This window comes from Cupressus sempervirens, chromosome 3 (assembly GCF_028749045.1).
Source record: "Cupressus sempervirens isolate cs-2001-9-10 chromosome 3, ASM2874904v1, whole genome shotgun sequence".
In the NCBI taxonomy this organism is placed as follows: domain Eukaryota; kingdom Viridiplantae; phylum Streptophyta; class Pinopsida; order Cupressales; family Cupressaceae; genus Cupressus; species Cupressus sempervirens.
This window is the reverse complement of record NC_143120.1, coordinates 1,031,541,388-1,031,557,017: the sequence shown is the minus strand read 5'-3', so window position 1 is coordinate 1,031,557,017 and position 15,630 is coordinate 1,031,541,388.

Genomic DNA, 15,630 nt, shown 5'->3' with positions numbered 1-15,630 from the left:
CTAATAATATTGCAGAGTATGAAGCATTGCTGCTAGGACTCAAAGTTTCCATACATCATAAAATTAAGAAATTATGTGTTATAGGAGATTCTAAACTAATTATCTCTCAGATCAAAGGAACCTACTCATCCAAAAATAGGAGATTGAAACAATATAGAAATGCGGTTTGGGATCAGATCAAATTCTTTGATGCATTTGAGATTTCATGGAGAGATAGGACCCAAAATAAGATGGATGATTTGTTGGCAAATGTAGCCATCAAGCCAAAAGAAATATCATTTGCAGGAATCTCCCAGATTGAGGTGCAAAACAGACCTTCCATACCTGACAACATTGAAAATTGGCAGGTTTTTGAAGATGACAAAGATATTACAAATTTTTTATTAAATGAAGACAAGTACCACAGTCAAGAGATAGATTGCAGTGGACTGATTGAAACCATAAATGGGAAGGAAACCATTTTTGGTAAAGAAATAATGCAATTGAAAACAAATAAGATGTCGAAGGGGTTAGTAGTCTTGGAAAATATTTTTGATAGCCAAGACAGAGTAAAATCAGGAGTAAATGACCCCAAACCCTAGGAGTTAGAAGAAATAAACTTGGGTACTGATGAAATTCCTAAAAAGGTTTATATTGGCGAAAATCTGTCTGTTGAAATTAGGAAAACATTGATTGACCTACTTAGAAAATACAGACATGTTTTTGCTTGGTCATATGATGACCTTAAGGCTTACAAAGAGGATCTTTTCCAGCATGTCATACCATTGAAGGAAAATTTAAAACCTTTTAGGCAAAAAAAGAGACCAATCAATCCTACCCTTGCCCCAAAAATGCAAGAAGAACTAACAAAACTGAGAGATGGTGGGATAATCAAACTGATCAGGCATTCCACTTGGGTTTCAAACTTGGTTCCTGTCAGGAAGAAAAATGGAGATATTAGGCTTTGTGTTGATTTTAGAAATTTAAACATTGCATCTCTGAAAGACAATAATGGCCTACCTAATATGGAAGCCATGTTACAGCAAGTGACTGGCTCTGAATTGATGTCAATGATGGATGGTTTCTCTGGATATAATCAAGTTCTAGTAAAAGAAAGTGAACAGTTCAAGATAGCCTTCACAACCCCTTAGGGAATGTATGTATATGTGAGGATGCCTTTTGGCTTTATTAATGCAGGAGCTACCTTCCCAAGGGCCATGGATGTAGCATTTCATGAGTACATTGACAAATTTATGGTTGTGTACCAAGATGATCTTACAACATATTCTAATAAGGCTGAAGATCATTGCAAACATTTGGAAAAAATCTTTATTAAAGCCCTGGAATATGGGGTATCTTTAAACCCAAAGAAATGCACTTTCGGGGTCACAGAAGGAAAATTATTAGGACAGATAGTGTCTAAGGATGGCGTAAAAATAGATCCTGAAAGGGTAGTAGCTATTGACAAAGTCCCCAAACCAAAAAATGTGAAAGGAATTCAGTCCTTTTTTGGCCAAGTAAATTTTCTGAGGAGATTTGTTACCAATTTTGCTGAAATCAGTAGACCCATCTCAAAGATGCTCAAGAAGAGAGCCATTATAGATTGGAATGGTGAACCTTCACAAGCATTCCAAGATATAAAAACTGCAATAAAGAATGTTCTAGTGCTGAGGACCCCAGATTATGCAAAACCCATGCATATTTTCTCTTTTGCATCATTCCATACTATAGTTGTAGTTTTATTACAGAAGAATCAAGAAGGATATGAGAAACCTATTGCCTTTTTTAGAAAGTCACTATAGCCTGCTAAACTGAAGTATGAAATAAATGAAAAGCAAGCATATGCTTTGGTAAAGGCAATAAAAGCTTTTAGAAGTTACTTGGTAGGTGCTACTATTATTGCTTTTCTACCTAGTGGTGCACTCAAGGATATATTCTCTCAACGGGAAGTATTAGGCAGGAGGTGTAGATGGATCAATAGAATCCAGGAATTTAACATTGATATACAAATAACAAAGTTAGTAAGAGGTCAAGGTTTGGTCAAACTCATGGCCGAAACTAATCTAGAGGCTAATCAAATAAATCTAGTAAATGATGATCTCAGAGCTAACTTATGTGACATGGACCAATGTGACTAGTACACCAATGTCATATACTACTTGCAAAGTATGGAAGCCCCTCCTTATCTACCTGACAATTAAAAGAGGAATACTAAATTGCAAGCCATCAGGTATATAATTTTCCAAAATAGCCTACGGTGGAGAAACTTTGAGGGAGTTCTATTGAAATGTGTTGATAAAGAAAAGGCAAAAGAGGTTTTGAAAGAAATGCATGGTGGAGTATGTGGAGGACACTACATGGCCAAAACTATTTCACATAAGATAATGAGGGCTGGATTCTAGTGGCCTTCTTTGTTCAAGGGTGCTCAAGTTATGGTTAGGAAATGTGATCCTTGTCAGAGGTTTGCTGGAAAGCTGAAATTCTAAGGAAATACTCCATTGAAGCCAGTTGAGATTCAAGCACCTTCTCAACAATGGGGTCCGGACTTCATAGGAGAGATTTTCCCCAAGTCAAGCACTAGCTATTCTCGTATTTTGGTTTCTACTGACTACTTTACAAAATGGGTAGAGGCTATCCCCACAAGAAATGTGACAAGTAAAGTGGTAAATAATTTCCTGTTGAATAATATTATTTCTAGATTTGGATGTCCACAGAGAATTCTCACAGATAATGCTATGTGCTTCAGATCTGAGGATTTCATCAATTTTTGTGATAAATATGGAATGAAAAGGTCATCATCTACTCCATATCATCCACAAGGGAATGGACAAGCTGAGTCCACAAATAAGAGCCCGTTGAAGGTCATTAAGAGAACCTTGGATGACAATAAAAGGGCATGGGATTCCAAGTTACAGTTGGAAATATGGGCTGACTGAGTAGCTATAAAGAAAAAAATTGGTGTAGCTCCATTTGATTTAGTGTACGGGATTCAAGCCAGAATGCCTTAGAACAACTTGATGGGACTATACAATTACATCCAGTTATATGATGAAGATACTACAGATGAAATGCAAGAAAGAATGGATGAATTGGTAGGACTGACCGAAACTAGAAGAGAAGCATCTTTAAGGAACCAAAAGTTGCAATTGCAAGTCAAGACACTCTACACTAATACATTTGGTACCAAATTGCAACGGCAGTGCCGTTGCAGTTTTTCTGTCACAACCTTGTCATCATCGCAATTGCGATGATGACAAGGTTGTGACAGAAAAACTGCAACGGCACTGCCGTTGCAATTTGGTACCAAATGTATTAGTGCTATGACAAAAGAACTATAAGAAAAAAATTTGAAAATGGAGATTTAGTCCTGATGTGGAATGCTAGAATTGAGGATAAAGGAAAACGTGGAAAATTTGATCCTATTTGGTTAGGCCCATATCTCATTGAGAATACTTGGGGTGAAGATTCTTATATACTCAAAGATATATTTGAAAATATTCTTGAATTTCCAGTTCATGGACAGTTCTTGAAGAGGTATTTTTCTTGAAAAATACTTATTTTCTTCCATGAACAGTAGTTTTAGGGTTTCCTGTCATTTTGTTTTTTCTGTAAATCCTTGTAAATATCCTTGTGTAGTCTGGTTCCTTGTTTTTATGTGTTTCTTTGTGCTCTCTGAAGAAGTTTTCATCTTAATATGTGGTCTACTCTCCTAGAGTTTCTAAATTCTTGCATAGACTCGGGTAGTCTATCATTCCCAGACAGAGCCACTGTTGGTGTGATTTTTCATAGTATAGAAAATTTCTGGTATTCGTGTGAAAAATAAGTTATGTCTTTGTTTTTTGATGCCCTCATTTTCAAATTTTTGAAAAAGGTATTTTCTTCAATTTTTGGTGGGACTTTTTATCCTAATGTTTTATTTACGTCAAAATGCCCTTGGTAAACCTTTCATGTACCTCTAATTGCAATTTTCTATTTGAAAGGATTCCAAGTTGAAGTGTTTTTCAGTCACCTTTGATCTATCAGAGATCAAGGGTTAGCGTATCTCCACATTATAGAGTTGTAGGTCTTTAAGCAATGCAGGGAAGCGCATTTGCGACACATAGCCCCTAATGTTTTATGAGGTCCAGTATGTCGCAAAAGCTCTTGTATGTCAGCTTTGTCAGTACTTTTGCACACATTTTGTTTTTCCGAGATATCATTGGTTGATTCGTTGGCAGAGCTATGAAGATTACTTACCAAACAGTATCACCTTCGATCTTGTCTTGATCGACGGTTGGCTCATCCCCACATAATGAAGATACAGGTCTTTAAGTAGTGCAAGGAAGAAAAATGGTGATGCGTGGCAAAGTGAGGTCAGGTATTAGTATCTCAATATGTTACACTACAAATGACTGATGACGTGTAATGCAAGGTATGCATAGAAATATTTTTGGTTGCTTAATGAAGGTGAGAGTCTTATCATCATTGATCCTATCTTGATCAACGATTGACGCATCCCTGCATAATAAAGATGTAAGTTTTTAAGCAATGTGGGGAAGCGCATTTGTGACACATGTCCGTGATGACGTCAAACACTTGCTTGCTTAGAATGAGATACAATGTCCGCTGGCGTGAAGTGTTGTCAGACAGCATGAGCTAATATGGCAGTTTCCTAATGGTCAGTATAGCTTGCTGGTCGTGAATACAAAATGGATTAATCTGATCATCGATCTTGTCCTGATAAACGGTTGGTGTATCCCCGCATAATGAAGATGTAGGTTTTTAAGTAATGCAGGGAAGCATAATGGTGACACGTAGCATTTTCTAAAAGGACTGTAAAGCTTGTTATTTTTAAATCAGGACCGTACGATCTGATAAAATCTACGAATGGGATTCAAATTGGAGTGCGAGTTGTGGGCAAAAGTTACTAAGAGTAAATGTGATCCAGACCTGGTACATGCAGTTTTAATTCATAAAAAGAACCCACGATTTCACCATTAATGAATCACCAAAGCACAAGAAGAAAAAGGCATTCAAGATTTCAGAGCTAAGGCACAGAATTTATCGGTTAATACTCCAATAAAATTGTAGAAGACATCATATAGTGCAGAAGTGCGATTTTTGGTAGGTAAGTGCTCTGTGACGTTCTGAGTAAAATTTGAAGCATTCTACTGTTGTGAATTTTCCAAAGTTTCATTAAAAATGCCACCCCGAAAAGAGTTTATTGGACAAAAAGATTATCTAAAACGTTTAGTGCATGATGATTTTCTTGAACAATTCCCCTTATCAGTGCATGAAATAACTAAGGGAAGGGGACTCATTCCAAAAAACCCTAGATTGGTTGTGGTAGAAGGATTTTATGACAAAGCTAATTGGATAAGGGATGCCTAGGTTTCCATGGGAGGTTTTGAGTTGTTTAAGAAATTATTTTCAGAGTGAAAAGTGGACACTCCTATGAGAAATGTATGGGAAGTCGACATTGGAAAATTAGTAGTCCCCAGTGTCTTCTTTGATAGTGATTTATTGATGGACTTGGCAGGAGCAAGAATTAAGGAAAGAGAAATGGATATTTTTTAGTAAAAACCTGGAATTCATTAATGCTTTTGACCCCCAGTACGACCCATTGAAAGATAAGAAGTACTGGGGAGATAAAATACAGGCATTAATGAATAATTTTGCTATAATAATTCAAACTATGAATGAAAAGAAAGATATATTTATTAAGACACACGCAAACAAGGCAACAGAAATACAAAGAAGAATGAGCGGTAGAAATGTGGTAACTCCTAGCCAATATACATTGTAGAAAAGGGTAGGTTATGTCATGGTTCAAAGTGTGCAACAAGTACCCCATCATAAGGAGCCAAGGTCAAGAAGTCCATCTGCAGGCAGCTCTCCAAAAAGACAAAAATTAGAGCAGGGGTCTTCTTCTACTCAAAAAGAACAATACTCCCCAAGCCAGTCTCCAATCCAAATAGATGATGAAGCATCTCTAAAGGAACAACTTAGACAAATGGGAGGAGAAGGGGATGTGATTGTCACCTCTACAGACCTGGATATGGGAGAGCCACAAGAACCTCCTACACCTTCCTTGGACCTGACCATTGCTGATGACCAAGGTAAGGAAATTGACCCAATTGTTGCCCAGGCTTCTGAAATATTTATTAATGATGAAAATTTTGTAAGATCTTGGGCTTTTGCTAAGTTTTTATGGAGATTAAATATAAAGAATTTTGAGAAAGCCTGTGAGAATTTGTTACAAAGCAACAAATTAGATCTAAGAATTTTCTATAGACTCTAAACCCTAATGGATTAGGCACTGATCAAGTTATTTCAGCTGAAGGAGAAGTATATTATAAATAGGTTATTTCAAATGTATCATCAAATCAAATTTTACTTTTATTTCTTGTAGATCTTCAAAGTTGGCCAACACTTGTTTGCATGGAATGTTTTAGCTTCAGTTAGCCATTGTTGTTGAGAACATTTGCAGATCTATAGAAGAATTCTTGGCCATATGTGTTTATGGGATGTGTTTACCAAGTTAACAAGAATTATATATATGTTTGAGGATCATGAAATGAGAATCAAAATGAAACAAAGAATAATCCTCATACAATTGTTCTAGTTTTAAACCATCCTTGGGTACACCCACCCTGGTATTGCAAAGCCAAAAGAGTAGAAAACCATTTGTGGTTTTGTTGAAGTTGGGCCCAAATACCTTGCATATGCAATTGTTAATAAGAATAGGCTAGTCTTTAGATTGTGTATGTACTGTCATTCTGGTATTAAGTATTTTGTCGCTTAGTAGTTTTAGTACTTTTTAAAACACCAACAAGCACCTCGGTTTGTTGGGCCATTCGAGATCCTTTGGAGGATAGGACCTATTGCATACCATTTAGCTTTGCCACCTAGCCTGTCATGCATCCACGATGTGTTTTATATTTCAGTACTTAGAGGATACATTTATGATGAGTCTCATATTATAGATTGGGATGCCTTGCAGGTTGAGTCAGACAGATAACTAGCACTAGAGCCTATCTGCATTATTGGCCAATAGACCCTAGCACTTCGAGGCTGAGAGCTAGACTAGGTTAGGGTCCAATGGGATTGTTACGATAAGGTCACGGCTTCATGGGAGGATGCATCTTAGATGCGATCTTAGTACCCGTATCTTTTTGATGAACTCTAGGAGGAAGTTCATGCCTAGTGGGGGAGGATGTGAGGCCTCGCCTCGACCCATCATAGCATAGTGATACATTACTATTATTTTTGATATTCATGACTCGAGATGTCGAGACATTATCTGATGCTTAGAACATACTTTATTATTTCATGTTGTGTGATGTTATTTTTAGATATATTTGATGATTGTCATTTAATGTTTCATGTATATGTATGTTGATGAAATCAGTAAATGTAGGATTAAGACTTTGATTTAAGAGATTTTAAATGATTAAGAATTAAGAAGTATGAAGAGACCCTTATTGATGTATGCTTTAATTTATGTAAACTTTTGAATACGTATACATTTATGTACATGTGATTTTACGGGACTACTGATGTGTGCAATGAGTGTGCAGATATTTAGCCGAGAAACCCTATAGAGGAATAGAACTGATCTCTTTTGTGCTAATTTTGGAAGCCTTGTTGTTCGTAATTCATGTATTGTATTGTGAGATATATGTATGTATCTTCTTTGTTCGGTGAATGTTAATGTTCATAATTATGTTCTTTCAGTGTCACTTGACACTCATAAAATGTTTATGTGCTTCGATGTGTTGTTTAGGGTTAGTTTTTTAACCTTTGAACCCAAGTTGGCTTAGTTGGTGTCAGTTTGCTAATTAGGTTCTTAATTGAGGTCAGTCATCCCTAATCCGGATTAGTGCTTAATTTGCATGTCAGAGTAGTTAGAAGGTCCTATTTTATTCCTAGATTCTGTTTGGCTCTAAACCTCTTTCCTAAGGCTTAAAACTTGATATTATTATACCCAAAGGGTATGGGTATGGGTTAGGGATCTTTTCCAACCCATAAGTCCCTTTTTTTGACTTTTGAGGTCACATAAAAAGTCTCTTTTTGCCTTTGTGCGAAAATTGACCATGGTTATCTTGAGTTACTTCACCTCATCTCCACTTAGGGTTTAATCATAGTGTAGGTTGAGTTAGGAGTTTGTAGAATTGCAAGTGGGTGGGAGTAGTTATTGAGCCCTTAGGTGGTTGAGTTGGAGGCCTATTTAGAGGCCCTTCTTGGACTTGTGGAGTTTGTTACCCAATCTCTACATTTAGAGAGGAGTTTTGAAGATTGAAGGAAGGAAGTGGAAGCTCTACTCAAACTTGTTCTTTGCCATTACCTCTTTGTGAAGGTAGGAAATTCTCATCTCCCTTATTCAGTTTTCATGTTTTGTTTCGTGCTCATGCTACCTTGTGGTTGTTTCAATGTTTGTATGTTTGTGGGTATGTAGGGAAGATTTGAAAACCATGTTATTTTGGTTGTTTTCCTTTCATGTTTATGTTTGCAATTTTGAGATTTTTCTTGCATGGGTGTTTTGGTATTACTCACCCTTGGAGAGGGCAGAAGTGACCAATTTTGGGAAAGGTCTATTTAGTTGGACTCCAACCAATATAGAGTCTCTTCTTAGGATGAGAAGAGGGAGAAAGGGTAGGGTGTTATGGGCCCCTACCCGTTAGCACAAACCAGGTATGAGTATGGCATGTTTAAAAGACAGAACATAAGTTCTTGGTTAATAGCCCCAATTGGGCATCTGATTTGGTGTTGTCCTCAACTTCTCCTTGTTGGCATTATGATACATTTTGGTCATTAGTTACAACACTTATTGGATTCTGAATGCTTACCGATCTCTCACCAGAAGCCAAGCTTTACCTTGTTCTTAGTGTTTACCGAGTAATCAAGGTGAACAAAGAAGTCAGTGTTTACCGAGTAATCAAGGTGAACAAAGAAGTCAGTGTTTACCGAGTGATCAAGGTGAACAAAGCAACCAGTGTTTACCGAGTGTTCAAGGTAAAGAAAGGAATCAGTTTTGATCGAGTAAAGATGTAACCGAGAACTTCATGATAACCAAGCTCCTGAGGTTATCAAGGAAATTAATTTTTACCGAGCTCAGACGGATATCAAGGAAACTAACTATCACCGAGTCACAAGGTTCTATCAAGTGTTTCCTTTGATCACCGAGCAACAGTTCAGATAGAAGTATTCACCGAGTGACATCTCTTCTACCGAGTCTCCAGTGGTTACCGAGTTCAGAACTACTCAAAGTGTTTAGTATGAACTGTGCCTTCACTTCTACCGAGTGCATGACGATGCCGAGTAACGCAGTGGACGCCGAGTATCAGAAGGACACCGAGTCAGTTCAGTGAACCCGAGTTTTTACCTTGGGCCGACTCTATATAGAGATTTGCACTTGTTGTTTTAGCTGACCTTGCATGTATTGTTTAGCCGACCTTGCATGTATTGTTTATATGGATGGTATATATATGCAATGTATTGTATCATTAAAATAACAGTTATTATGGAAATGGTAATGAATGGAAATGTGAAAGTGTGAAAGTGTGAAAGTGCGAAAGAAATACATGCGTGCGAAAGTATGTGGGCTGAATTGTGAAGATATTCAGCAGGTCTAGTTTTGAAGCAGAAAAGTTTTATCTATCACATCAAGGTGAATCAGAGCATAGCGGATCTTATCAGCAATCAGTTGTAATCAGATCCACTGTTTCATTCTAACAGGTGAATCAGTTTTTTGTAAATCCTTTAACAAGGTAGACTTAACAGTCTTTTGTAAATCTCCTAACAGAGTGCATACTTTATTGTATGTTTGGAAATCCTCTAACAAGGTGGATCTAGCAATCTTTTGTGCTCCTAACAGGGCAGATCACTAGAAGTGGTCATTGTAAGCCTTAACCAGCCAACTTCATACTGCAGTAACGAAGCTTGTGGGTTTCATCCCCACCCCAGTTTTACTTTCTATTTGGAAGGTTTCTGGGTCACCAAATCTATGTGTTCAAGTGTTTCAAATGATTTTGTTTCATGCTTACAATAGGTTACTTAGATGAATGGTGATTATATCAGTATACAGTTTTATTGTTTGAAATTTTAGAAGTTACTGATTCACCCCTCCCCTCTTAGTAACTTGTCATATCTTGAATATTTCCAACACTCCTGATTGGAAGAATCCACCTTTCCCTAGTGTTGAGTTATTGTAGATCTTTTTGTGAAAATCTTGTATAAATATGCATGTTTTGAATTGTTCTTGTTCATGCTTTTGGGTCACCTAATTAGATTTTGTTTCCTCCATGGTTCTAGAAATGAGCTTCAGAAAATGTTATAAATCCCTTGATTAGGGTCATGAAGAAAATTTGATTTAATTGTCAAAATTTTTTATTGAGATCCTATTGTAAATTGTATTTTAAACCCTGTTGTAATTGGTAATGAAGCTGGGTTTTCTTCCTGATTCTTTCCTGGCTGAGCCTTTGAATCAGGTTGGCAAATAAAATTTGTGTTGAGTATAATTTCTTTTTATGTGATTTAAATGTAAATTTTAAATTTAGATGGTTGAATCTCAAAATAGGATGGAAATAATGATGATGTTCAGTTTGGCAATATATCAAGTTGTTCAGATATGTTGAAAATGGAAATTTATGTTCATTCGTGTAGATTTAGTTTTTATGATTATTGGATATTAATCAAACTTGCATTATTGTGTCAATGGCTAAATCTATGTTGAATTCTATTCCTATTATACACCTTGAAAAAAAACTACATGACTTTAAATCTACACTTAGAAAATTTCATCAAAAAAAAAAGAGGTTTTTAAGAGAGTAAAAACTCTCTACCTTTTGTGGCTTTCACGTACATATTCAAGGGTTTTTCATGGATTCCTTTCTACCAAACTTGAATGACTGTACTGGCGTCCAACATTTTTTTCAAACTCCACATAAGCCAATAGTGGCATATTGTGATGGTTAAGTTGTTATGTTATTATCCTTGTCATCAAGGTTCAAATCTTATGGGGATGAGGTCCCCCATTTTTGGCCTCACTGGTTCATAGCTCTAGGTCAAAGCGTTTACCCCTCTTAAAAAAAAAGAAAACTCTCTACCTTTTGTATGAGAGAAGCCTTTAAATTTTTTAAGTCACAGAGAATCAAAAAAAATTCCCTAATTATTTTCTTTTTCCTTATTGAATATTTAAAATAAATAAAGAAAACAATAATATAAAATCAATATAATATAATCCATATAACATCTTACCTTAAATATCTCCCTTTCACCTATAAAACTTTTAATGATAAATTCTTATCATCCCTCCTTGGGCGTCAGATCCTAAGATGCTCTTTAAATTAGGTTTGTTTTAAAAAAAAAGAGTTTAAACCCTTGCAAAGTCTTTAGTCATCATGTGATGATGTCACCATTGTTCCATCCCCATCTTCTTTTAAAAATGGGCACTCCACTTGTGGGGAAAAGCATTTAAGTTTCTTGTTAAACAAAGATACCCAACCTTGCCTTTGTTCCACCCTATGAACACATGTATTGAAAAATGCATGGTTAATATTGTTTGTGGTAAGAGGGTTTTTGATGGGAGGGTGACGTCACCTGTCACCCCCATCCCATTACTCATTCCCTCAATCCCTTGGAAAGCTCTCACTTTCCTTTTACCTTGTGAAGGGCTTTCAACCTTGTGCATGTCTTGCCATTAATGTGACCTGCGCTTCTTCTTTGGTGACTGACGCAGCATCAGTGGCATGTGAGAATGTGCTGAGCATTGGGAAATGTAGGAGGGAGTAGGGGGTGTATGGTGAAAGGGGTAGAGTTAGGGGTTAGTGTGTTGTTAGGTTAGTTATTTATTAAGCTTGGTTGTTTAGTATGTTAGTAGATTATAGTTAATTTTTAAATTGTGTTTGTTTGTTAGTATTAGTATTAGGTTTAGATTTAATTATTTAGTGTTTAATTATGTTTGTTTGAATTGTAATATATATATATATATATATATATATATATATATAGTAGTATCAATTATTTAGCTTGTTTTAGAAGTAGTCGTTAAAGTTAGTTAAAATGTAATTAAGTTTAGAATTATGACTTGCCGATTATATTAGATTTAGTTATCTTTATTTTTAGATTAATTTAGTTGTTTTTATATTAATGTTAATTTATTTAGTTTTGTAATATTTTTAGTTTCAATTTAGAGATATGTAAAATTGAATATGGTATTTAATTTAACCTAAATTTTTTTTAGATTTGAGTTAAATTTTAGATTTTAGAGATGTTAATATTAAATAGAATCTAGTTAATTTGGTTTTAATAAATTGATTTATTAAATTATCTTTGTAAAAGATAGTTAGTATTAGATGGAAGTATTAATGGGTTTAATTAAGATGGTTAGTCCCATGTATCATATTTTAGTAGACTAATTAACAATCTGTTTAAATTAATGATCGATATCAATCTTATCACACAAGTTTTAATATCCTAACGATGTAATTGTCCTCACGTTACAATCTTAAGACATAATGTAGATAAACTGTACGTAACATGTTATCTCAATTATTTCATCTTAAAGCATTATAATTATTAATTTAGAAAAAAAAAAAAATAATTGTTTTTGCCCTCGTAGTTTTGGGCACGACAGCATACATGCTCCTATAGTATGCATTCATAAAATCCTACATTAATATGCTTTTAGGAAATAATTCTTGACCAAGCCTTAACTACTAAAGTATATACTATTTCAATTTTTGAAAATGTTTATGGTTCTAAAACATCCTATTTACCTTCCAACCAGTATATTATATTATATGGAATTGTATATCGCATAAAAGCCACATTCAGTTATAAATTTTGATCATAGAACATGAGACTACATTTCAAACTATAAATCTTATTCTTGATATGATCTACAACTTACAAATGCATCTTTTAACAATAAATAAGTTCTTAGTTGAACTTGATGATCATAACATGCTCACCTTTCATCATCTAGTACAACCTAAACTAGTTCAAATAGAGACCCAAGTATGGAATAACACTCAATCATAGCTTTATCTACCTTAAATAAACTCAATGGTGTAATAATACTAGAATTTTTAGTAATGTTGTAAGAAAAAGTTTTAATTACATGAAGATTGTGTGCTACAACCCTCACCATGTTGACCACACAATCTCGCAAGTCTTACAAAATTTTGTAGAAGAACACATAATATTTTAGATCATGATCCATAAGATACTATAAAATATAAACATCTATTGAACTTCTATTATGGCTTAATATTAATTACTACTTACCTTCGAATGATTGACTCCAAGTATCAATTCTTCTTCCAATGCATCTGTATCCTCGATTATGTTTCTCACAAAGATAATGTTAAGAATTTCATCTTTGTATCTTTGTATGAGTTGGTGGGCCATGAATATGGGGTCAAAAATATGGGCAATGTCATCTTGAAATGATGCCCATGTTTCAGAACACATTTGATCTACTATCATTTTTTCTTTTCCCTATCAATAAGTATCAAGTTGTGACATCAATATCAATAAAATTTCATCAAAATAACTCCAAATCCATAAAGAAAAGAACATAATAATATGACATTTGTTTCTACATAATTTTTACAATTATAATATTTAAGGTTCACCTTCACTAAAGAAGGTGTATGAGATGGTACATCCTTACCTATATGTTGTGGTTTATCCATGTTGCCCTGTGAAAAATATTAGTAATTCTTAGCAATGAATAGTGAAATGAAAGTAATAGAGCTACCAAAATAAATTGTTAATAAAATAGTAGATTGTTTATTGGAGACATTATTAATTGGAGGCAATTGGATTAAATGTTATACTTACTAGTCCCATGATAATAAATTTTTTTGTATCTACACAATTCAAATTGTAATCTATCAGAAGCTCTTCCCTTGTACTTATTGATTTTATCACACATACAAAATCAAAATTTTCCTTGTGTGCCTCTAATATATAATTCAACCACTTATTAGTTAACATAGGTTGAGAAATATTTATAATTTCTACAATATTTCCTATTGTTTTTTTCCCTTCCATCAATATACATAGTGAACCTTTTACTTTGATCATTTTCTTTGCATTGTATATAATTTGGTGACAATGCATACCTATGCATATTTATTTTTCATTGCACAATCCACATCCAATTGTTATAATTGTAACAAGGTCCTACATACTCCACCAATTCAACAACTTTACTATAATAGACCTTTATGCCATCTAGGAAAAATAGGGCCAAACCATGTAATGAAGATGGAGCTATGTGAGATATCCTTTTGTTAATCAAAAAATTAGTGTTGACTAGAGGTAGTTCCTTGGGTATCCATTCTATTTGAAGATGTGTGTACCTTAAGGTAACCTTCCTATTGCCTTTGCTCTCATTATCATAAGAACATGACCCCTCCTCAGCAAGAAAAAATTATATTCATTTATTTAATTTTCTTCTAATTTTTTGTCGTGCAAGGAGGTAGAGAAAACTAGGGCCAATGGCACACCCAGGAATCCAAACCATTCTTGTGGAGTTTAACACAGTGGAAACACAAAAACACAAGGAGAATAGTACCACAAAGAGGAAACAAGATACTTTTATTGATTTTGCAAATGATTGGCATACATGTCTAGTTGTAAGGCCTTTTGGGTTATGGCTAGATACAAAATCAATTACAATAATTGATTATCCTACTTTACACTTTTCTTCTTACTATTCACAGTTCTCTTCCTCTATCTAAAACTCAATCCTAGACCTCCTTAAATACTTGACAAAATGGCTTACAAAAGATTCTAGAACATAGGAAAACCACAAGTCATCTTAGAAAAAATATTAACTACCTATACCAAATTAAATGGGAGCAAAGTTGGCCCAAACTGGAACTAGACACAGCCTACTTGGAAAATGAAAGATTTTCCAAAACTAGCACTCAACATCCACACAAGCTCAGCATCCAAAGAATCCCTTAGTAGCAATTACAAACTTGAAATCTTTGAATGTTTCATAACCATGGAGGACTTGGCAAACAAAAGACCACTCAGAAAACAAAGGAACACTTGGCAAGCAAAGGAAGCACTTGGCAACCAAAGGATCACTCGGTAACCGAAGAAATCACTCAGTAGTAACTAAGAACATGGAAACCAAAAAAAGTTAGCATTCAACAATAACTAGAGCTTGGAAACAACTGACAGAATGAACAAAAGTGTAGGATTACAAGGAAACCTAGGATGCTCCTACATCAAACAACCAGGGTTGGAAGAAATGATTCTCTTAATTCATTGAGATCTCACAACCTAAGTTGAATCCAAATCAAACTGAGAAATGCATAAGGCATCTTCACTAGATCTATTCTTCCACTTCACCAAATATTCATAATAATCTTTTCCTCTTGTGCTCTTACTAACCCTCTCATCCAATATCTATTCAACTTCTTCAATCTTCTTCTTAGGATAATCATATAATACATCAAATTCATCATCTAACTTATAATACCTATATAAATCTACAACATTGAATATAAGAGATATATCTATGTCATCAAGTAACTCAACTTCATAAGCATTACCACTATCAAACTTTTTCAAGATTTTTCAAGGTCCAAATTTCTTCATCTTCAGCTTACTGTATGTTCCAATAGGAAATCTTCCTTTCTTCAAATG